This window comes from Pan troglodytes, chromosome 8 (genome assembly GCF_028858775.2).
Source record: "Pan troglodytes isolate AG18354 chromosome 8, NHGRI_mPanTro3-v2.0_pri, whole genome shotgun sequence".
Lineage (NCBI taxonomy): Eukaryota > Metazoa > Chordata > Mammalia > Primates > Hominidae > Pan > Pan troglodytes.
Window position 1 is genome coordinate 56,832,404 of NC_072406.2, and position 21,047 is coordinate 56,853,450.

Genomic DNA, 21,047 nt, shown 5'->3' on the forward strand with positions numbered 1-21,047 from the left:
CCCAGCTGGTATCTTCCTTCCTCATGTTAATATCAGCCATACGGGTAAGCATTTGTGTCCCCTCTGTGGCAAGCTGCCATACCTGAATTTCATGCATTCCAATTTTAACCATCACTATCTCTAGAGCTTTTTTCATCTCTATGCTTCTCTGAAAGCTTCAAAAATTATTTATTCAGTAAATGTCAGTAAGGTCCTTGAAAAGAGTGAGGTTTCAGGAGGTGTTTTGAAGGAGAGGAATGGGAGACTTTTTATTACTGGGGGTTCCCCCATGGTGAAGAAGGTAACATAAAAGGGCACATAGCATTCGAGTCTGGAACTTGGGATACTCTCCTCCAGACAAATCACCTATTTTCCCAGTGAAAATGGTCACAACTTTACGTTCCACTCTAGATAAGAGCGCTCAGGCACAAATCATTCAGGCAACTTTCCCAACTCAGGGTGAGGGGAAAACAAAACTCCAACAATATCTGGGACAGCGAAGTGGGATTGATTCAATTTCATCTTGAACTGGGTCATCACTGCTCCCAACCTGCAACAACAAAGAAACAGGGATAGTTTCTATTCTGTTTCCATTTAATGATGACCCAAAACAAGAGAAAGGGTACAGCAGAAAGGGTTTATTTATTCTGATGGAAGAACCAGCTGGCAAATCTGCCTCTGTGTGTCTGCAAAGCCCATCTGGGATGAGTCCACAGGCCCAGGGTGCTGTGTGTGCCTGGCGAGGGTGGCAGCTGCCCAGATCTGCTCTTTCTGCTTGGCAAGTGCTTTGGCTTGGTCCTGAACAAGAACGTGAACTATGTCAGAAGTTTTAGGGGCACTATCCATCTAAAAACATTATGCACGTGCTAAGCACATATACACTGGTATTTATCATCGTAAGCACATCAAACTCGAGTGTCTCAATCATCACACGACTCTGTGATATAGAAATTATTATTAACAGTAGCATGATCTCCATTTCCCAGGTGATGTCATTGAGGTTTGAAGAGTGTAAGTTCCATTTGCAGTAACGGCCTTGAACCTGTCTGAGATCCACTTAGCTCTGTTTGCTCATCAATCCTCTGACTATTGCTCTCTGTCACTCCCGATGCCTTGGGCATCAGGCCAGGACTACCCAGTGTGACCTGAGTCACTGCTCCTTCTTGGTATGGGAGTACTGATGGTCACCACATTCAGAGACATCGGGGCTCCCAGAAGCAGCAGCCTCAGCTTTGCAGAATGGGGTCAACAGCTTCTGGTAGCTGTTCACCTGGAGAAATGGGGGAGAGTGGGAATTCTTTAAAAGATGACACATGCTTTGTTATTTCTGGCACTCACGGTGCTGAACTCGTTTCAGCTGAGTAAGCACTAGTGACTCAACTCCAAGGCACACCGTAGACTTCATCTCACACTGCGCGGGATGTTTAAGGGTTATTGAGTACTTTCTTTATGGCCCCTTAAGATCTGTGAAATAAATCTCTGCCGTTGGCAAACACACCGAGGGCTTTCCATCTCCATGCCCGATTGAAATGTCAAAAGTATGTCAAAAAAGCATAGCTTCTCTTGTTTAGGAGGCTTGATAGAACAAAACCAATGATGAATGCAAACCAGCTTGAGGCTTTGCCAGGCACCTCTGTGAAAATACGTAGACTTCCATCTAGTATTGTTTTTTATATGTTAGCATGGAAACCAGCTTGGTTTACAAGTCTAAGCATCTAGTAGACATGTGAGATCCTTGGGTGCTCTGAAGTAGCAGTCTGAGGTTCAAGTATCCTCTCTGTATGGAGGGACTGCCCAGAACTCTTCTTCCCAGGGAGCTCAGTTGTTCAGAAAAGCTGCTGCAGGGGATGATCTGATTTGGGGACAGCACATTTGGCTTCCTACCTTGTAGTTCTTAGAGACAGAAAATACTTTGATATGAGTTTAACCAGATCTTTTACATTGCTGTTTTATAGATGAGAAAATTTGAGACCTGGAATGCATTTCTTGCTAAGGTAAAGCAGCTAGGATTGGTGTGGGAGGCATCCAGAAGGGGATAGGCTCCCTCTAAGTGGGTGATGCACCAAGGGAGGAAGCACAGGGGGCAAGCAATGAGAGCAGGGTCCTCCCTTTGAGTGGAGTGGTGGCATTGGGATGCACATGGATGCTGTTCATGGAGCTGGGTGAGTGCAGGGCCACTGGTCGTCATGACTGGGTGGGGAGACATCTGAGAGATGATGCGTCTGCAGAGGGAATGCGGGCAGCCTCTCTTGCGCTTGGGTATTTTCTAAGCTGGGGTGGGTGGGTAATGAGGGGTGCAGTTTGCATCAGAAGAGCAGAGGAGGCATCTGGAGAGGTGGACATGATGGCTGACTGGGTTTAAGGCAGTGGTTCTCAACCCCAAATCAAGTGATTTCCACCCACCTCCCAGGCATTTGGCAATGTGTGCTTTGGTTGTCACATCTGTGGAGAGAGGTGCTACTGGCATCCAGTGGGTAGAGGCCTGGGTTGCTGCTACACACTCTACAATGTTTAGGTTGGCTTCCCACACAAGGAGTCATTTGGGCCAAAATGTCAATAATCAATAGTGCAGAGGTGGCCAGGCACAGTGGCTCACGCCTGTAATCCCAGCACTTTGGGAGGCCCAGGCAGGTGGATCACGAGGTCAGACATTCAAGACCAGCCTGACCAAGATGGTGGAATCCCATCTCTACTAAAAATACAAAAATTAGCCAGGTGCAGTGGCAGGCACCTGTAATCCCAGCTACTTGGGAGGCTGAGGTAGGTGAATTGCTTGAACCTGGGCGGCAGAGGTTGCAGTGAGCTGAGATTGCACCAACTGCACTCCAGCCTGGGTGACAGAGTGAGACTCTGTCTCAAAAAAGAAAAAAAAATGTGCAGAGGTTAGGAAAGCCTGGCTTAAGAGTGTGAGTTTGGGAATATTTTCATTGGCATGCCATGTTAGTTTTCACTTATGTTTTATCAATCTACCATCTAGATTTAAGATGCAGTCTCTCACACTTTACAGTCATTCCCAGAGAATAGTGTCATGATGTCAGGGGAAAATAGTTTCAAAATATTCCAGCCCATTCTGCCCTAGTTTGGGGCATGGCTCTTTCTCCCAAGCTGGAGGCAAGCACTCCTTCCTTGGTTCCCTAGGGCTCTGTTCTCCTGGGGATGTGAGACTTCACCTCCTCTGGGCCTGATTAATTCACCTTCCACCTCTCACTGCAGGCTGCCTATTGTTTTGTCCATAGAAAGTACTCGCTGGATGTTTGCAACTGTACCATGGCCACTGAAGCTACCTAAGGCTGAGATTCCAGACCTTAATTCCACCGTGTTTCTCTCTGGCTTGCGAAGCATGGTCACATGTACTTTCAGAGCCTGTCTCCATTGGAAAGCTGGAGGAAGAAGGGCAGGAACCCCCTTAACAGCCATTCCCTGTCTCAGCTCTTTGCCTCCCTGAGCCTCCAGCAGGTGCTCACATTTATGGCGTTAAGACCTCATTGGAAATGGTGCACCCACCTGCTTGCCCCTGCCCACCTGCAAACTTGTGTTGTGTGCTTCTTGTGCACTCAATCTGTGGCTGTGAACAGGTGGGTGTCTCTAGCACTGTCCTAAGAGACCTATGTGGTGTGATGAGTGAGGAACCTTTCCTCGCTTAAGTGAGGGGGACAAGCAGGTTCATCCATGGTCACAGGAGATAGACTAAATGCTCTCGTGGAAACACATCCAGGCTGCGGGTGGGAGTGGAGAGAAAGAAGCCTGGCACTGCATATGGCGGAAGGGCAGCGATGGAGGGTTAGGGAAGGCTACACTTTAAACAGCCCTTAAAGGAGGCACAGAAGGTGAACAGGTGGAAGGATGTGCCTAGAAGGGATTCTTTCTTCACCTAGAGGAGCATTTAGCCAAGGAAAGAAGCTGTGGCTTCCCTGCTGCTGCCCAGGTGGCCTGACCCACTCTTCCCATAGCTCTGTCATCCTGGACCATGGGAGTTTGAAAGTGGTGGATGAAGGTCCTCCTCCCTGAACCACAAGGCTCTTCACAGTCTGGGTACCACTCAGCTGCCTCATGTCTGCCACCCCCTGCCCTCCCCCAGTTGTAGTCATCTCCTCTAATTCCTGGTGATGGTAGAATGTTCTCAACTCCTTGGCCACTGTGTGCTGAGCTGTCATGACCTTTCCGTGTTTGGAAAGCATCCTCCTCCTTGAGTGATTTTTCTATCTGTTAAAGTCACCTTCAGCAAAGACATGGAATCAGCCTAGGTGCCCATCAGTGGTGGGTTGGAAAAAGAAAATGTGGTATATACCCCAAGGAACACTATGCAACCATAAAAAGAATGAAATCATGTCCTTTGCAGTAACGTGGATGCAACTGGAAACCATTGTCCTAAGTGAGTTAACTCCAGAACAGAAAACCAAATACTGCATGTTCTCACTTAGTGCAAGCTAAACATTGGGTACTTGTGGACATCAAGAAGGGAAAACAGACCCTCGGGGCTAGTAAAGGGGGGGTGGCGGAGGGGTCAGGGGCTGTAAAACTACCTCTCAGCTACCATGCTTACTGCTTGGGTGATGGGATCCTTTGTACCCCAAACCTCAGCGTCATGAAGCATTCCCATGTAATGAACCTGCATATGCACTCCCGAATCTAAAATAACAGTTGAATAACTTTAAAAAAGAAAGAGGCAGCCAAGAGTAGTGGCTAATGCCTGTAATCCCATCACTTTGGGAGGCTGAGGCGAGTGGATCACCTAAGGTCAGGAGTTCAAGACCAGCCTGACCAATATGATGAAACCCTGTTTCTACTAAAAATACAAAAATTAGCCAAGCGTGGTGGCATGCGCCTGTAGTCCCAGCTACTCGGGAGGCTGAGACAGCAGAATTGCTGGAACCCAGGAGGCGGAGACTGCAGTAAGCCGAGATTGCACCACTGCACTCCAGCCTGGGTGACAGAGGAAGACTCCAACACAAAAGAAAACAAAACAAAACAGATGAAGAAAGAGGCATAAGGAAACTATGGGAGGTGTTGATATGTTTACTACTTTGAGGTGGTGATGGTAGCACAGATGTTTGCATATGACCAAAGCCATCAAATTGTACACATTAAATATGTATAGTTCCTTGTATATCAATTATACCTCAATGAAGCTGCTTAAAAAATAAATAAAATCATCTTCAGTTAGGATGTGAAAGGCTACTTTTTCCATGAAATATTTTACACTTCCAGGATGGAAATAGCTGCTTTTGTAATCTCATCAGACTGGGGTTTTGCATCAGTGCTCCTTGAGGCCATGCAAGGCATCTAAAAAATATATTTGTATTTTTGTACCACCCTGTCCACCTAGCGAGTGGACTCATTACTACTGAAATGAGTAGGTAGTAGATGTTGAATGAATGTTGGCTGGTGATGAAGATGATAAATAGCACAGAAGTCTCATTATATTTTTCAGGAACAAGTGTGAACCTACCAGAAAGACTCATGTGGTTCAAAGAAATTCTGAATGTTTTCAAACTCCCCTCGCATTCAGCTTTTAATGATGTTCCTGAACACACAGACCCCCATGGTGCACAGGGGATATTAAAGTTCAAAGAGACATAGAATCAGGTTGAAGATGGTAAGTGATCAGACTCCTAGGGGAATGAGAGCATTTCCTCATTTTCGGACTACAGCAGAAATGTCTGTAATCCAGATATTTAAAACTCGGCTGGGTGAAGAGGTGGGGGAGGTTTCATGGAATAGCCTGGAGTCAGGTCCTGTGGGATGAGGTGGATGTGATTGTGAAGGTCATCTCTGGCCCCCGCGCCTCGGATTCCATGATAGCACATCTGCTTTTGATTGCAGCGGGTTCTGAGCCCAGGGCTTAGGGCCCGACGCCATCTGAAGGAGGAAATACTAAGCCTGTCTGCAGGTCTGGACGTTCCCACAATGGGACACCAGCTAAGCCCTGTGGCCACTGGAGAGACACTAGAGCTCTGTCTGGGGCTCCGCTTGTTCTCATAGGCCCCACACGTGGAGGTCTTTGCAGCCCACGCAGGCCTCTGTCAGAACAAATAAAATGAAGCAGGCAGGATGGGAGGTCTGGGAAAATGGACCTAACAGGAGCAGGGGGTGGCTGTGAAAGGGAGGGTCCATGGTAATGAAGGGGAAGGAGAAGAGTCCGAATCAGACCTGGGCAGTAATCTTGGAGACACCACTCACTGGCCAAATGGGACCTCAGGAGGTTCCCATTCTTTGTTTGCAGAGTAGGCGGTTACCAAGATATTGCAGAAAAGCGTTTAGTGCTGTACCCAGCACCTACCATTCAGTCACCTCTGCCTACTGGTATTTGACAACTTAACTCTGGCTTGCTCCATCTGAGGAGACAAAATGACTCTGGATGGATGCTTCCTTTTTGAAAAGAAAGAAGGAAAAATACCCACCCCAGAGTACTGTTTAGAATAGGGAAGCCTTCCTTGGGTGAGCAGCCTCCCTCCCCGCTGGGTGCAGCTGTGAGGGACCCGAATCCTCCAACCACAAGTGCACTTGCTATGCAGCGAGAGCGAGGTTCGCCGAGTCACGTGAGCGGAGGCGGCAAAAGCTGCACAAACACATGTGGCGGGAACAGGCACAAGGAGGTGATGCCGGCCCCAGGAGGTCCCCGAGGCTGGCTGGGACACAGATCTCTTGGAACGCTGCAGAGAGAAGGACTATGTAAACAAGAGATCAAAACCCAGCCTCGCTGGGCCTTCGGTGTGATGAATGTTTGTCCTGAATGTGCAACAGAAGTCAGACCACCACCATCTTTTGTAGTCTGAGTTTTCAGAGGACCCTAGGGAAAATTCACTGGTGTGGGATCTGGGGGATCCTTTCAGATGGCTTGTCTCCACGGTGACTGGACCCACCTTCCAAGGGCAGACAGCCCCCTGCATTTTCAAAGCTCAGCCTGCTTGCATGACCCCTCCCGAGAAAGGGGCCAGGGAGCACACTGCTTTGAGCTTTCATCATCCGAGGCGGCGCACGGTCCCCTCCCCCACGGCGTGGGAATGAACCCGCTGCCTCCTCCAAATTAGCCTATCATCCCAGGACCACCGACGACCCTGTCTGCCAGCTCAGCCAAGGGAAGTTTAATGGGAAGGAAAACAGCGTGGCCAGGTGTGCCCAAGGTTATAAAACCCAAATAAGTGTCAGCAGCTCCTCCTGCTTGTTTGCTACCCATCAGGAGGCCCCTTCTCTTTGGCAGTTCCTGATTCAGCCCCTCCCTGCCTTATCAAGAGCATCTTCCCTTAAAGGAGAAAACACAGAACAGAAAACGTCCTCTATTAAATGTCCAAAAATGTGTGGCTTCTCTGTCTTGCCTTAGTGTGAAACTGACAGACTGTTATGACTCAGGCAGTCTCCCTGAATGGACAGACAGACAAATAGACACACAAACAAGTGGACAGTCGGTCAGCCAGTGGATAATCTATTGATGAAAAGATCCCCTGCTGGTTGAAATGGTCTTCTTGATCTAACCTTCTCCATTTCATTATGAGGAATGCAAATCCTATCATTGCTCTGCGACTATTTATCACTCTGTCTTTTCTGTCAGAGGTGCCGAATCACCGCTCACGCTTGCTGTTTCCTTCAGAAGGCATTAGCAAAGAGGCCATTTGCCTGAGAATGTTTGATCTGTTCTGTTTTTGCTGTCTGGTCCTCCACCACAGTATCTGGGACCATAAAATGATTCCCAATCCGGTGCCTGAGAGAAGGTGCTCAGATTGACTCAAGGACCATCCAAAAGGAGAGGCTAAGGCAATCCTGAGAGCCTGGGGGTGAAGCGTGTCAAGCTCAAATCTCAGGTGAGGGCTGTGGCTGGAAATGGTCTTGGAGGATCTCAGAGATGTGCATGTATATGCACATGTGTTTGTGTGTGTGCACGTGTGCATGTGTGCATGAGTGTGTGCACATGAATATGCATGTGTGTACGTACACATGCATGGGCAGAAGAGCTTGGGCATGATGATTATGATGATGAAACCTGTGACCAGCTTTGCATGGTGGCAAATGAGCATTTGTACAGGTGCCTGTCCATGGTCAATTCAGAGTGTCTGGGCATGCAAAGGCCCTACAATGCCTCCTATAAGTACCAATAAACCACAATGCTGTTGAGTGTGACTGGATGCCTCAGAGGGCCCCAGGCCCTGAAGGCCTTTCTTTCTATTCTGGTTTCTCTGTGGTGCCTGGCTGGGCATCTCTGAGGTCGGAAATGTCTGACATCCAAGGCTTCAGATCTCAGATGGGGAAGGGCTTGGTAGACAACAGGCTTGCCAAGGCACGACTGGCCACTTTTGCTGGGTGTACTTTGGGCAAGTCCTCCTCTCTGTTAGCTCTCTGACACCTATTTCTCAGAATATGATTGCAATACACTAAATAGAATAATGCATGTGACGGCCTTTTAGAGAGTAAGAAACACAATTCTATATTGGGACTGTTGAGGGCAAATGTACACATACTGAAATCAATCCATCCCCAAGGAAGACATGCCTGAACTATGGAGAAGTACCCATCCTAGAGGGTTCAGTATTCAACAGCATCCATTTCTTCCTCAGGTCAAAGACATTTGATCAATTAATTCCTAAAGATTTAACTCTGTTCCACCATGGGATGAAGGGTCTTGGTTGGGTTAATAGATGTGAAGGAAGTGGAAGGTCACTTTTGAGTTTGGGGATGTAGTAGGGTGGGCACTCTGGGAAGGTAACTGAGCAGGGGCTGGAGGCACCCCAAGGACAGGCTGTGTCCCTGGGAGTCCTAGAGAGATGGCGATGTCAAAGCAATCAGGTTACAGTTACCAAACGACTTGCTCGGGTGTTCCCAATAGGCTGGGGTCAGACACATCCCCAGGGAGTTCAGGATGGGTGGGACCAGGCCCTCAGACCCCCAGGGCAACCTGCATCTGAGGATGGGTTGTCCAAGTCTCCCTAGACAGTGCATCCTCAGGTGTATCCAGGGTCAGGGATGCAGGGTGTTGGTTTCCATCAATTCAAGGCCAGGCTGCACCCTGCTTTCCTGACCTGGTGGCTCTGGGACACTGATCTTCAGACCCAAGTGTCCCTGCTGCCCTGACCTCATCAAGAGCTCAAGGGCCAAGCCATGCACAGACTCTGATGCTGATGGAGAGCCAAGAAGGCTGCTGGCTTTGGTGTTAAAGATCTACCAGTGGTCTTGAAGACCGAGTTTTGGGAATGGGGGCTTCAGGGATCCTAACAGGGTCCAGTCTCTTCTGCTCCTTTGTGACTCTCCAGAGTTGCACAAAATCAAAACAACGCAACAGCAGCAACACACAGCAAGGGAGCCTTCGGCGGCCCCTCTTAAACGCCAAATCCATTCAGTTATTTAATTTGAATAAAAATGATTTTATTTTGGGCTTTACTCTGGAATCTCTGGTTCCAGGGTGGTATTGTGGCTGTGAAATGGGAAAGATTAAGGACAAAACACCAGTGGTTAAGAGTGCTAGGTCCTACTTGAGATTGTGGCCTCCAATGTGGAGGGTTTGGGAAAGGAAAAGTCATATTCCAAGTTCTTGAGGTTTTCATCATGCTAAGCACCCATCCACTTGTCCAGAACTGGAAACCTATTACAGTGTATCCTTTGTTATTTTTAGAATTTAAGATGATATTTTCCTATTTTAGTTAATGGCCTGAGAATGAGATATTGGTTGTTTGCAATAAATTGCCTGATTTGGAAGTATTGGTGCAGAGGGACTCTATAATTCAAAGTCTTTTTATAGCACAGCTTTTTTTCCTGGTCTGGAGAATTCCTTTAATCAGGTGGTGGGAGTGATTAATGACCCTCTGTGCCTGTGTGCACGTGGGGGCTCACATGTCCTGAGAATGGGAAGCTGAGGGGCGGGTAGTCTCACTGCTGCAGAAAAGGAAATCTCAGGGCCACATTCTCCACCCAGAAAGTGCATGCATCCAATTAAAGCCCTGCCGGGTCCCACCCAGATGCAAATAGGGATGAATAGATTAATTGTTGGACTGTGCTCAAGGTCACATCCTCAGATGTGCCGGGCCAACATGCCTCTTTCTGTCCCAAAAAAGCAAAGTCAGGGTAGGGGACAGGGGGTGTAGAGTTTATTCCTCGTCTTTGTTTTTCTTCTTGTTATTTCAAAAGGAAAACGCTTAACATCTTCAATCAACTTTTACTAAGCACTTCTTATGTGTCAGACACTGAGTGGAAGTAGGAGGAGAGATTTTAAAGAGAAGTCATATTCTATATTCCTCCTAGGAAGTCCACAGTTAGAGAGAGGCTCAAAAACAAACAATTGCAGCAGAAGGTGGGAAGAGCCACTCCAGGGCTGTTGTGTTGGGCTGCTGATGAGGGCGGGACTCGCCAGAGGAGTTCACCAGGCTGAAAAGGAGAGAAAGGTGTTCTCAGCTGAACTTGGAAAAGATGCAGTTGCACTGAGGCATGAAAAGCAAGAATGCTCCCCTGCCTGAGAGGATGGAGCCTCAGGCAGGGATGGGCAGGGGGGTGGGACCTAGAACATAGAGGGCTTGTAAGCCCCAGTGAAGACTGGATTTGCTTCTGCAGGCAATGGGGAGCTAGGAGATGCTGTAAAGCAGTGAAATTAAAGTGGGGCTGACAATTGAGAGCTGCACACAGCTCATCATAAGGATGTGAGAGCTGAGGCCAGTGCAGAGTTGGGATAGGCCTTGGGGCATGCAGCTGATGGCAGAATTGGGATAGGACCATGGACACACGGCTGATGGCAGAGTTGGGATAGGATGGGGGGCATGCAGCTGGTGGGAGAGTTGGGATAGGACTGGGGGCACGTGGCTGATGGCAGAGTTGGGATAGGACTGGGGGCAGGTGGCTGATGGCTGGCAGGACCTATGTGAGGTCTTGGATCTCCTCAAAGGAGCCTAAATTGGTTAAATCTGGACTTACTATTGCGTTCTTTTATCTTTATTAATTCATTCTCTCTCTCTCTTTTGAAAGAAGTTCTTTCTCATTTTGTTTCCCACGAGTATGTGCCAGGTACCATGTTTCCCCTTGAATCTCACTTTTCAGTGTGTCCTACATGTACTCTGTTGGGCACACTGATGTGGGATCTGATGATATTTGTGGGAAGAAGCTTGGTCAAATGAAAACACAAGAAAATGATCAGGCTCACCACAAGCTTACCACCCATTTTTCAAAGGATACCCAAAAAAAAAAAAAACAAACAAAGAAAACCATCCATGCTGACCCTCAGAATGTTCCTAGAAGGGGGTTTGGTGCTGCCCCGACCCTGACAGAGGCTTCTGGTGCTGCCCTCACCTGCGGAGGCACAGACACCGGCCCTCCCACCTGTGACTGTGCCTCCCACAATCCCACAGCCTGGCTTCCTGTTCACCTGTATCCCTGTTTTAAAAGGTCTCTAACTCACTTTTACAATGGCCTGAGGGTAAACCTCACTGTTCCTGTATTAGTGAGGAGGAAACAAGGTCATTCCCCTGAAGAAAGCAGGGACATCCTCACAACTGAGACGGTGAAACTTTCAGAAGCTGGAGGACACCAAAGCCAGCAGAGCCTCCCCTGGTTCGTGCTCCCCTGGCCCCCATGGTGTTGTGACACACGAGGCTCCCAAGCTGTGTCCTGAAATGACGTTCCCTTCACATCTCTCCCACACTCAGGGTGTTGGTCCCCTGCATCAGGGTTGTCAAAACGCGTGCCTGTCTGGCCTGCTGCTAAAGCATCCTGCCCCTTCTTGCCATGCCCAGTGTCCAGGCCTGGGGGAGCTCACCGCCCCCTGCAGTACTGTAGGGAAAGGCCTGTGAGGACACCTGGGGTAAGCTGTGCTAAGGAGGCTGAAGGGAGGTGGCCAAAGGGCCAAAGCATTGCTGGAATCTTACAGAGTGGAGCAGTGAGAAGAGTTGGGTCTGGAATTAAATAGAACTGAGTTCAAAAACTGGCTCTTCATCACTCATCAGAGAAATGCAAATTAAGGCTCATGCCTGTAATCCCTGAGACTTGGGAGGCTGAGGAGGGAGAGGGAGAATCACTTGAGGCCAGGACTTTAAGATCAACCTGGGCAACATAGTGAGATGACATCTCAAAAAAATGGAAATTAAAAACACAAGGATATACCACTGCGCCCCTGCCAGAGCAATTAAAATGGAAAAGACTGATGATAGTGAGTGCTGGTGAGGGTGCGGGGCGACCCCAACTCTCATCCCTTCCTAGTGGGAGGGTAGCCTAGACAACAGCTTTAGAGGGCTGAAGCTATCTCTAAAGTTAAACACGTACACACGGCCCAGCCCAGAAGCTTCACCCCTGGGAGTATCCCCAGCAGAAAGAAATATCTGTCCTCAAAAGGCATGTCAGACATGTTCATGGCAACCTTACTCAAAATAGTCAAAACCTGGGGAGAACCCAAATATTCAACAGCAGTAAAATGGATAAACAAATTATGGTGTGTTCATACAGTAAAGTACACCACAGCAATACAACACAATAAATGATGGCTGTATGCCTCACCCTGGGTGACCACACATACACACAGCATGGGGGACACCCCAGAATAGTTACTGCTTGGTTCCACTCAAGTGATGTTGAGAAACAAGCAAACCTTGCTGGAGAGATGGAAGAGTGGTTGCCATGGGTAGCCTGATGGGAGGGGAACAGGGGAGCCCCTGGGTGATGCAGAGATTCTAGATCGAGATCTGGGAGGTGGCTCCTGGTGACCATTTCTTTCGTTGTAAATGGGATAATAAAACATGACTTTGGAGTTCTTATGGACTGAGTAAAGTGATGGACATCAGGGCTCAGCCCTGTGCAGGGTGAGAAGTACCACAGACAGGGTGCAGGGCAAGTATTTGTTTCTTCATATCCTCTAGTCCTTAGTCAAAAGGAGAGGGGGTAGAATATGGAGTCCAGAGCCTGAATGTGGGCCAGATTGGTAGATGGAGCCTCCTGCAGTTCCGTAGCCAGAGAAGTCCCAGGAGCATCTATCCCTGCAGCTCCAGACTGCTTTGCAGCTAGGGGAGCTCAGGTCCCTTAATTAGCCCACCCTCCCTGACCAGCCCCCAGGACTGCCGCCACCAGAAGCTAAGGTGAGTCTCCTGTCAGCCAATAGGCCATGTCCAGGGAAGGACTCTGAAAGCCCAGGATCACTCCGGTAAGGGAACCTGAGCCCAGTGGGTCCCAGCAGCCACTTGCTTGCCTTGTAGCACTGTCATTGGCCTCTGACAGCTCAGCTGGAGTCTAGTTTAGCTGCCTTTTTGTAGTTAGACATCCCACTGGCCCCATTGAACCTAGACTTGAGACCCTGTGGTTACAGGCAACAACTCCTTGCAAAGACCAAAGGCCCTTGGCTCCTCCTTGGTCCTGGGGCCTCAGCATTTGGATCTTTTCCTGGCAGACACCAGTGCTTTCAAAGGGCTGTACTGGGCGGGGCAATTGGCTTGTTCCCAGGATCCCATAATTCATGGACATGCACAGAGGCAGAGACCTGGTTAGGGGCAGTCTCTGGGACCCCCTCTCTGTTTCTCATGCTCCTCCTCTCTGCACAGGCAGCCCTCCCCTCTCCATGTGCCTCTGTGGTTTCGGGCACACATTGTGCTGGTTTCTTCAGTGATGAGATCTCTCGTTCCACTCTCTCTTCTGTGTATTCACAGGCTCCTACAGAAGAACCCAAATGCAGCAGGCGACACCCATGTGCTGTGGATGCAGCAGCACTTGTGTGTCGGCTCATGAACACAGATCACTCACACCTGCAGCGTTCACAGGCACCAACATGGCACCTCACGAGACATCCCAGAATTCAGGGCATTGTTAGGATAATTAGGGGTCCAGCTCATGGAGAACATCCTGCTCACCTCTCCCGGTGAGTCAGGAGGACTCTGACTTGCCTTCTCCTCCACATCCAGCCTCCCTCCAGCCTCCCCTCCCCTCCCCTCCCCTGCTCCTGGCAGATACAAAGCAGGGAGCACAGCCAGACGCCAGGCTCTGTGGGGGCAGCTCCCCGCTGAGGCTGCGTGGAGTTAGTGTGTCTAGGCGGCACACTCCCCACACCCCACCTCAGGCACTAGCCGGGCACCACATCCACATGTCTCTGTGGCTTCACCCATCAGAAGGTCCTCCGAAGACTTCACTGACATGTTGATGATGCAGATGTAAGAAGGCAGAAAGTAAATGATGAGGTCTTATCTGCTGTCCATTTTATAGAAGTTAAGCTGAATGACCTCCACCTAGATAAGTGGCAATGTGTGTGTCCAATCTTATATCTGTTTTACCTATATTTATACATATATATTTCATATGTTAATTTGTCTTAATTATCTGTACACCTAAATGCATTCATGCCTTCTATTAAGTCTATTCAGTAAAGGGAAAGGAGTGAGAGAATTGAGTGTCTCCCTTGTCCTGGATGTTTTATACAGATGATAGCACTTTATTCTCACAGTCACATTAAAGCAGGGCTCTCATATCTGAGCTGGCCCATCCAAATGACCTGGGGGCTTCTTAAAACACAACTTCCTAGACCCCAGTCCTAGGTTTCTGATTCAGCAGGTGTGGGTTGAGGTGTGAGAAGGTGGATTGCTGATGAGTTTCCAGGTGAGGCTGTAGCGTCTGGCCCAGGGACCCCACTTTGAGAAGCACAGTTTTAAAGAAATAGGCTCAATTTATGATGAAAAATTTGAGGCTCACATTTGAGACGTAAAGTCATACAGCTAGTGACAGAACAGGATGTGGGCCTGGCAACACTCTGCCACCCTACACAGCACAGAGTTCCCTCGGTGTTTTTAAATGCCACTCCAAGGGCACTGCAAGGCAGCAGGACCCATGCTGCCCAGCGTGGTGTGTAGAGGCTGACAGTCTTGCACTGCATGGTTGGAAGTTTCACAGCTACCACTGCCTCTGAGTGACTGTCTACATCTGTTAGCTTTCACTGGATAAGAAACTGCTCCATCAGGGAGTGGCTTAAACAACTATTTATCAGTGCTGGGCAGTCTTCAGGCCTGCTGGGCAGTTCTGCTGTTGAGGTCAGGCTAACTGATGGAAGCTGGGTTTGCTCAGGTCTGGGGTCAGCTGACAGGTCAGGTGGGGTCAGCTGACAGGTCAGGTGGGGTCTGCTGGTCTGGAGCCCTCCGTGCTTGCGTGGAGGTTGGCTTCATTCTGGCTGAGAGGTGGGGAGTCAGGGCCACGAGCTTCTCATAATCCAGCAGGCGACCTAGCCTCGTTCACACAGTGGCTGCCAGATTCCAGAAACGAGGGCAGAGCGTTAGTGGTGTGCAGAGGGCCTGGTTTGGATCTAGTACACATGGCTCGTGCCCTGTTCTGTTGACCAAAACACTAGAATGGCCAAGATCCAAGGGGTGGTTACAGGAAGGGGTGGAATTTGTGGCTATGTGAAAAATGGACCCTACTGTTTGTTCTGTATTACGGCCACTGCATGTCCTCCTGTGTCCCTACCCCACACCTGGCTCAACAGCAACAGGGGACAAGGAGGCCAGCTCTGCCTCTCATTTGTTGCTTCCTTTGTGGATGGCAGGAAGACAAAATCTATCATGAACAACAGCATGCCACCAGGGTTTCCTCCTGAGAAATACGTTTTTCATTTTCCATGGAAAGCTCTTAAATGACGTTTCCTTGGAACCATCAGCTATATGCATAAATATGGAGTTCAAATGGATATCCAGTTTTCACAGCTGTGTCTGTGCTAAATTAAAAAGAACAGAAAAACAAAGAGAAAGAAATAAAATGACCTCTGGCTTTTTGCAACAGAATGGGGGTGCAGGGAAGGAATCCTTCCAACACCGTGCAGCCGGCTTCATTACTCCATCATGTGCAGATTGGACTCTTAATTAATCATGACTGAATTTTTGCACTTTTACTCTGGGGCTGGTGGTTTATTTTCTTGTTCTAGTGCCCACATGAGCATCCTCTGGCAATAAAACATCCAGAGAGAAGTTATAAAAACATGTCATCTTGGTTATAACATATGGCTAATTGATTTTTGAGAATCGCTTAATTGTGTGACTTTAGTTAACTAAACAACAATGCCTGTTTTCACACCTCTGATATTAGCTCATACGATTTCACGACCTGCCCCTGCTGAGACACACTCCATATTTCTGACCATAAATCTGGCCTCTGCTCAGCTAGCATATTTGCTCCAGCTTTGTTGTGGTAGTTTTACTGCATTGGTTGCCTTTAAAAAAAAAATTATAGTTGGCAATAAGCATTGAGAAAGGTTTAAGGGTAGAAAGAGGTTTTCTTTTTTTCCAGTCTATATGAGCTGAATCTTTAATTTCTTCCTTAAATAAAATAATAAAAGGTAGTTTTCTTAACAACTTTGCCCAACATGGATCTCTGTAGGTTCCACTTAAACAGAATATGAGAGCAACATGAGCCTGTGGTCTTTTTTACAGAGGTTTACAAAAGCTCTGCTGAGTTCGATTAATTGCCTGGAGTTTCACAGGGGTCCGTGTCAGTTACAAGAGGGTTTTAATGTGGAAAAGTCAAGATGATAGGCATGTGAGGAGGAGGGAGAGGAGAGGCTTGAGTGAGAAGAAGGAGCTAGGGAGGAAAATAAAGGTGTTTGAGAAGCAGTGGGAAAAAAGCCTTCAGTGGATAATGAGAAAGTGGGTTGGAAGACTCAGCATATTCCCCTAGATTATGGTACAGGCTACAAAGATGGGGGAATGAATCTTCCAGTTTTGCCCCTCTGGAAACTAACTGCCCGTCATGGTTATTATGCAGAGTCAAAGTACAAGATCCCTGTCAAAAGCCATAGCCTGGGGTAGAAGTAGCCACCCTCAGCGTTCCACAGCCTCACTTGAGATTGATGATGTTTTATTTTCTTCCTTACTATAAAAGAAGCCCAGAGTAATGATTACAGTCTATAATAATAGCTGATACTTGCATGTTTTTGCCATGTGGTCAGGCAGTGTTCTAGGTGCTTTGAGGATGTAATTCCTTAAAGCCTCACAAGGACCCTGTGATGCAGGTACTATTGTTACACCATTTCACAGATGAAACTCCTGAGGCACACTGAGGTGAGTAACTTGCACACAGTCAGGTAGTTGCTGTATGTACATGGCAAAGCAGGGACTGATGGGCTCTTTGCTACCTTGCCTCCTTGTTTGGATATTCCCCAGGTAAAGGCTTCAACAAGGCCCTGGGTGCTAGGCCCTGCAGTCATCGGTGCCAGGAAAATACACTGGGGCTGATTCCCGAGGTGGAAAGATGTATGCCTTTTATTCCCTTTCTTGCCTTACTACACTGGCTAGAAGTTGCAGATGATGTTGAGATCTTGCTTCATTCCCAGCATCTGGAGAAAAGTATTTCGCATTTTGCCATTAAGTGTGATGTTAGCTGTAGGTCTTTTTGTTGATACTCTATCAAGTTGCGGAAGTTCCCCCTACTCTTCATTTTCTGAGAGTTTAAAAAAAATTATAAATGGTGTTTTTTTCTGTATCCATTGATATGATCATGTAATTTCTTTCTCCATTAATACGGTGGATTACATAGATAGATTTTTTAGTACTGAACTAGCCTTGAACTCCTGGAGTACACTCCACTTGGTCATGGAGTATATTCTTTCTATATATTGCTAAATTTGATTTGCTGATACTTTGTTAAGGATTTTTGCAACAAGAGAAGGAAAGGAGTATGCAAAATTTGAGCCTTCACCTGAACAGTGGGCAAACCCAGGATTGCCTAAACTTTCTGGCTCTCTGGGGCCTATCCTGGCCAGGCCCCACTGAGGAAGACTGCTGTGCCACAGTGCCGACAGGATGGGACCACATGGTAAAAGAAAACACAGAAAAAAAGGACAAACCTGAATGTTCTCATCTGGACCATCCCATTCTTGTAAAAACAAGCAAACAATTATAAAAGGTCACAGCTTTGTGCGATTCTTAGGGGAAGGTCTCAACCAAAGCATTGAGACTGAGTTCAGTGCTAGATGCCAAGCAAGAACCACAGAAAAACCAAACAAGTCACTCTTCTATACTTTTGTATCAAGATTAAAAATTTTCAGCAATTTTCATTGAACAGAAACAAAGCACTCTGCAGGAATGCAATCCCCTCAGCTATCAATACTTGCCTTCATCCCCCTCAACCCCACCATAACAGTCATGGTGAAGGTCAGTGTGCCCCAGGCTCTGTGGCTGACTAACTTTAGGGAAGAAGGTCACAGGGTCCCAGGCAGGGGGCACCATTCAGGCAGACCCCACTCTCCACTTTGTCCAAGCATGTTCCTGCCTTCCTGGGTGACAGCGGCTTTTCTGTGTACCTTTGGCCTAATTCCTTGTGCTGGCTCCTGCATTGGTAACCACCCTGTTGTGACCTATAATTCATCTTCCAAACCAAGGATGTGGCAATTTTGAAAGTGATTTTGCCAGAACAGCAGGCCTAACCTAGGATTGCTTGGGGCAAATGGACCCATACGGTCCATCTTCTAATATTTGAGGTTCTCCAGAAGTGGGGCTCTGGGTTGTCCTTGCCAGACCCCACTCCCCACCACGGTGGCTATGAAAGGTCTGCCTGTTCCCTGCCCCAGCAGCTGAGCCCCTTCTCCTCTCTTCCAGAACCCCCTCTGCTGTCTTGCTCTGGGATCTCTAACAATCTATTGTCTGACCCTTGAACCCTGCTGTGAAATCTTGGTGTGTCATACAGCCGTCCGTTCTCGGGCTGGACTATGCCTGCTGGTGCTTGCCCTTTGAATTTTGTCCCATGCTTTTCCTACAATCTTCTGGATTTCACACCAAGTGAGTCACTCTGTTCTCTCCACTCCCACCGGGCAGACCCATGAGGCCCCTGCATGCACATGCTCTCTGCCTCTCGAGAAGCACTCCTCCCTGTTGGGGATGCAGTGGGGGATTGAATGAGCCTCCACTGGTTTGAAAGCTGAGGGGCTTTCGTGTGTTGCCTTCCTCTTCTCCCTGCTATTTATACCTCCTGTAGTATGATTTCCCTTTCAGAGGTTAGATCCTGAGGCTCAGAAAGATTAAGGAAGCAATTCCTTGTATTCTGTAGTGCCCCTGTAGCCTCTTGGAAGTAGGCTTAAGTTGGGAAACCCAGTCCAGCCATGGCAGAACTTGGCCTTTATTTATAAGGGAAATGATAAGAATGTCCTGGACATTGAAAACAGGAAAGAGAAGAGATATTCGTACACCCATGACCATAGCAGCATTATTCACAGTAGCCAAGAGATGGAAGCAACCCAAATGCCTATCAATGAACGAATGGAAAAGCAAGTGTGGTGCATGCATACAATGAACTATTATTCAGCCTCAAAAAGGAATGCCAAGAAAGAAAATTCTGGCACATGCTACAATATGGAAAAAGCTTGAAGACATTATGCTAAGCGAAATAAGCCAGACACAAAAGGACAAATGCATGATTCCACTTATGTTAAGTACTTAGAGTAGCCAAATTCATAGAGACAGAAAGCAGCATGGTGGTTGTTAGGACCGGGGGAAGTGGGATGGAGAGTTACCATTTAAGGGGTACAGTTTCAGTTTGGCATGATGAAAAGTTCTGGGGATGGATGGTGGTGATGGTTACCCAAAAATGTGAGTGTTCTTAATGCCACTGAATTGCTCACTTAAAAATGGTTAAAATAGTAAATTCTATGTTGTGTATATTTTACAAAAATTTTGAAGAAGAGGGATGTTCTGGATGTTCACTCCATAGGATACTGCTTCATTTGTTTGGTAAGGGCATTTCACTCTTCACCCTGTCCTCCTCCGTAATCCCCGCTTTCCTGGAAGCCCCCACCATCTGGCCTGAATCTGCACTATCAACTGCATGTACTGCTGATGGGCTGCTCGTGCCTCTGGAGAAGTCTTCACAGACACACTAAGCAGGGCCTGGCTCTGCCCAGAGTCTGCTGGCTCCCTGGCTCTGAGGAGACATGCCAAGCCCTGCGTTGGCAGGCATTGGGAGTTGCTCTCACTCCTGTGCAGCATGGAGATGCCAGGGAGAGGGAATGCATTATGCAAGCCCAGTTCTGAGACACCACGCATTGTGCTTTCCAGCCCAGCCATGCAATGCTGACCACGTGCAGTTATTGCAGCAAGGCTGGTGTCCTGGGGACAGGGCATCCTCTCTGTATAGCCAATGTCTCAGGGCCTCCTTGGTGCTGCTGTAGTGAGTCTAGGAAGCCAGGAGATGGATGAAAGCACTGTGGAGCCTTGTCACTCCATCACCTCTGTGTACAGAGGAGGGGGCCAAGGCCAGCTGTCCTAGATGCTGCACAGACACAGGGAGGTTTGGTCAGATCTGGGGTCTCCTGACCCTGGGCAGCACGCACATCATGGTCCTGAGGGCTGTATGCTGCCTGGCTGTTCTTGCACAGTGGCTCCAGGAAAGAACTCGGGAGGAGAAGAGTGTCTCTTTCTTTTATATAACTAGCTTCTATTGATTTTTACCTTTTACTTTTGTTATGTTCAAACATTTTCAAATAATGTGCCCCTCGAGCTCATAATTAAATAGCCCAATCCTTTTACTCTTCACAGCATGTATCAGATCAAATCAGAAGCTTTTCCACAAACTTTAAAAAAATATTGTAGATTAATAGGAGATTGCAAAGATTGTACAGAGAGATCCTGTGTACCCTTCCAGTAGGTTTCCCCATGATTACTTCTTATGAGATACAATATAGCATCAAAATCAGGACTTGGATATTGGTGCAAAGTGTGTGTGTAGTTATGGCTTATTTTATCACATATGTAGTTTGTGTATCCACTACTCCCATCAAGATACAGAACTATTTCCTCACTACCAAGATCTCCAGATCTCCCTCCTGCCACCCACCCCTCCCCACCATCCCTAAGTCCTAGAAACCACCAATCTAATTTCTATTTCTATAATTTTGTCAATATGAGAATGTTAAATAAATGGAATTATATAGTATGTGACCTTTTGAGATGGGCTTTTTTTTTTCTACTCACAATGCCCTTATGATCCATCTAGGTTGCATGTATCAACAATTTCTTTTTATTGCTGAATAATTTTCAGTGGAACCAGTTTGTTTAACCACACTTATCCATTGGAGGGCATCTGGGATTAGTTTTTGCTCTTATAAATCGAGCTGCCTCAAATGTTTGTGTACAGGTTTTTGCATGCAAACA

General features: G+C 47.7%; 1 long non-coding RNA gene across 1 annotated transcript in view; it reads right to left on the reverse strand.

Moving 5' to 3' along the window:
- Window positions 1-223: 223 nt before the first annotated feature.
- LOC104008165 (uncharacterized) overlaps window positions 224-21,047 on the reverse strand; it is a 117,887-nt gene continuing 97,063 nt past the window's right edge. The window contains exon 3 of the long non-coding RNA XR_001706573.4: window positions 224-529. This is a non-coding gene — a long non-coding RNA (uncharacterized LOC104008165). The remainder of the gene's footprint in view (window positions 530-21,047) is intronic.